The sequence below is a fragment of the Pteropus vampyrus genome, unplaced genomic scaffold (genome assembly GCF_000151845.1).
Source record: "Pteropus vampyrus isolate Shadow unplaced genomic scaffold, Pvam_2.0 Scaffold4699, whole genome shotgun sequence".
NCBI lineage: Eukaryota > Metazoa > Chordata > Mammalia > Chiroptera > Pteropodidae > Pteropus > Pteropus vampyrus.
Window position 1 is genome coordinate 1 of NW_011893480.1, and position 4,198 is coordinate 4,198.

Below are 4,198 nucleotides of genomic sequence, written 5' to 3' on the forward strand. Positions count from 1 at the left end.
CCATAATGATACCCTTTCTCTGTACTGATCCTAGCCAAATTTTTTTCAATTTTAGTTTCAACAGCTATTTTACCACTCAAGCTCACTATCTAACCTTTTGCACCTGCATGCCTTTGCCCAGCATATTTCATATTTCCTCAACCTGAAATAAACTTCCTCTTACACCATCTATTGAAATCCTACATACTCTTCAAATATCTATAATACCACCTCTCTGGGAGAGCCTTCTCTAATTCCCTAGTAGAACGTGAGCATGTCTGCTTCTCCCATTAGATTGTCCTTTCTTGAGGACAGGAACCATCTTTTATTCAACTTTGAGTTCCCACTGGTTACTACAGCAGAGACACTAGTGACAAATGTTTGTCGAATTGATAAGTGAATGAATAAATGAATGAACAAATAGATGGACAGATTTCTCTAAATATATATTTATATGTATGTAAGTTCTTAGAAAAAAATGTATCTAATTTTTTAAAAATTCCCTTAGTGTATAGCAGAATATACATGCATATTATAGGAACTAAACGGAAATATTAAATTTTAAAAATTTAGATATGAGATGCTAGAATTTCAAGTAATCAGAAGTATGAGAGGTTAAGTAAATCTGTGGTTGATATTTTTCTTTCTTTTTAAACTGGAAGCTATAGAATGTCATTTAACAACTTTTCCTTTAATGCCAAGAGTTAAGCACATTCTTTGCTTAATGATTGGGCCATTACTAAATCATCAGAGCCATTACTAAAGTCTCAGATGTACAAGGATAGGAGCTAATAGAGATCAGAAGTGTTGTAGTGTTGTTCATGTGATTAAGCACTAACTTATGGTGAATTGCATCTAAATAGCAAATAGCTTCAGCTATAAATACTGGACTAAAAGAACTAAAGACCAATGTTTTACATCCATCTGTGACACGCTCTTTTGAACTGGCAAATAGACTTTTACACTGAGAATGTCTTTTAATGGATCAGACTGGAAACTTAATTGTTTTATCATTTTCTTTAGAGTAAGTGGCCTCAGATTTTTGTTAGGTTAAGATTTTTGGTGTCAGTTATGCAACGTTTTGAAGAAATATAAATGGTACAAATTTTTTGAATGACAATTTGACATTATTTATCAAAATTTAAAATGTGCATAACCTTTGACCCATTGAATCTACTCTTAAGAACCCATCCCAAATAAAAACTCACAAGGGAACAAAAAGAAATATGTACGAAAAATGTTCGATGTGATATTATTATTGGAGACAACTTGAATAGCCATCAGTATGGGGATGTTTATATAAATTGAAGTATTTTGATACTATACAATACTACACTGCTGCTAAAAAGAATAAAGTGAATCTGTATGTATCGATATGGAAGAATGTCAATAATAAATTCTTGCAGAAACTGAATGGTGAGCACTTACTCTTCTCTCTACCTCTTAGAATGCTTGAAAATTCCCATAATATTAAGAGTTTTTTAAATATCTTCTAGAGTTCCGTGTCCGCATAGGATCTAGAAAAGTTCTAGAGAATATCACTTCCACCGTAAGCAAAAGAAAAGACCAGATAATCTATAAAATCATAGTTTTTCTTTAATCTGTTAGAGACCTGAGTATACAGGCAACTAAATGAAATCCCAAAGAGTAACAAATCTCTCCAAAGAAAAAATCGAACACATGAATTTTTACCTTTGGCACAGCATGGAAGAAAGGGATGGCCACCATTAAGATAAGCAAGAAAACAACTAAACTTTTAACAATTTTTAAATTCTGAATGTGGGCCTCAGTTTAGAATAAATGGGAACACCAGACTTCTACAAGGAACATTGTACTTATTCCCAAGCTCTTATTGACCAGGTGATCACAACAAAGATTAGAGGAAGAACAGGAGATAACAGAGAGTCCCCTTTGGGGGCTGAGGCATCGTGGTAGAAAGCATCCTGATGGGAGAGGTATGAAACATTCCCCCAAAACTTTCTCTCATACAAAGTAATAGTTTTGAACAGCAAAGGGGCAGGAGGAGGGTAGCAAAGCCTCCTATGAAGGGACCCAAGCAAAGACCCAATGCTTCTGGCAGAGAGGGTAGAAACAAAGCCCATGACCTGGGGACAGCTACATAAACCAGCTTGGCCTGGGATCCTCCAGGAAAACAAAGCAGGGATCCTCTCCAGAGCAGGGAGGAACAAGAAACTCTCATCTGCTCAAGACTCAGTACAGATATCCTAAGGTTCATTCATAACTTACACACTTTTTAAAGAACTTGCTTAAACTACTAAAATTATCTCTTCTGTTAAGGGTCGTTTTTCTCTACATGAAGTTATTGGATAATAGTGGAGAATTTTGCAGGCCGTCAGAAACAGCTAGTGAGTGGTCCTCCAAACCAAACTTAAAAAGATACACTCTCTTCATTTTCAAAGAGGACCTGTGAAACTTTTGGTAATTATGTTCTAGGGTTGAGAGGACTAATGTCTAATAAGAATCCTTTCCAAACACTGTTTTGTAAATACAACTTTTTAGCTTGTTAATGGCAGCTTAATGTCAGAAAAACGTGAGCTTTGGTATGTCCCAGGCCTTTGGCTATGGGACCATGAGCAGAATACTAAGCATCAGTTTCCTTATTTGTAAAACAGATGGGAGGGGAAAGTAATGCTTGCTTTAGCGGTTGCCTATGAAAATCAAGTGGCTTCAGTATGAAAACAGCTGGCCTTGACATATACTACAAATGTTCGGTGCCCTTTCTCCTCACCCACCACTATCCTATTACTGCATATTTTGTTTTATGGATTTAGCCACTGTTTACAGAACTTATTGCTATATACTGCTCATAGACTAAGACTTTATCTAGAAAACTGTATTCCCAGTTCCCTTGCACCTAGCTGACCTGTGAACAGCTTTATCTGTCATTTTCTTACCTTCTGCCTCAATGCTCCAAGACATTTCTTCAGCCCTCCTTCAGCTCCCATCATAACTGTGTGTATGTGTGTGTGTGTGTGTGTGTGTGTGTGTGTTTACTGATGCTATTTTTGAATCCTGTTATAATAATTGCCATTAAGCTAAAGTTATTTCTCTGTCCCAGTGAACAAATGACATATGAAAATATTTCTAGGCAACAAATTGACCTGTTCTTAGTTATTTTCTACATCCTAATTCTTCATCAATTCATCTTCCTCCTTAAAACAATACTGTGTCCAAGCTAGAAGAGAAGTTAGAGGACATCTAGTCCACCCCCCAAGAGAGGCCAGTCAGCCAGTTAATGGCAGAGCCAAGATTGAAACCCAGGCCTCTTGCCTCATCCCGTCATTATAAAGCAGATTGATTGAGTGGTTTTAAAAAATCAAGTAACTGTGCCCATCTCTATATTATAATTAAAGATCTCTAAAATGTGTAAAAATGTCATGGTGAAGGTTTTTATGGGTGAAAGCACTTCAAGGCCCCAGGAGAAAAGAAGTTATATTAATGCAAAGTTGTAGCAACATTCATTATTATTATTGCTGTTATTCAAAAATTGAATTTAATTAACTTTAATACTGTACTGTGGTAGATTAAAATTTTTTGCTATCCTTCCCTTAGAATCTGGGCTGACCTCACTGACCTGAATGATCTATAAAATACAGCAGAAGTGAGGTCCTGGGATTTCTGAAGCTAAGTCATAAGAGGTCTTGCAGCTTCCACCTGGGTTTCTTGGAATCCTCTCTCTGAACACCCTGAACTGTCATATAACAAGCCCAAATTTACAACTTAACAACAACAAAATAACCAAATTTAAAAATGGGCGAAGGACTTGAATAAACACTTCTCCAAAGAAGATACACAAATAGCCAAAAAGCACATTAAAAGATGTTCGATATCACTAGTCATTAGGAAAATGTATATCAATACCACAAATGCATATCAAAACTACTTCATACCCATTAGGATAATTATTATCAAAAAAATAAAATAAAAAGTGTCGGTGTGTCAAAATTGGAATGCTCATGCATTGCTGATAAGAATGTAGAATGGCGCAACCACTATGGAAAACAGTTTGGTGGCTCCTTATAGAGCTAAATATAGAATTATCATATGATCCGGCAATTCTACTCCTAGGCATATACCCAAAGAAATTGAAAGCAAAAACTGAAACAGATATTCATACATTCATGTTCATAGCAGCATTATTCACGATAGCCAAAAAGTTGAAACAACCCAAGCATCCATGAACAGATGTACACATGAG

The 4,198-nt window shown here is 35.9% G+C and overlaps 1 pseudogene; it reads left to right on the forward strand.

Moving 5' to 3' along the window:
• The first annotated feature begins 1,475 nt into the window (after positions 1-1,475).
• Positions 1,476-4,198, forward strand: part of LOC105310495 — a 5,218-nt pseudogene continuing 2,495 nt past the window's right edge.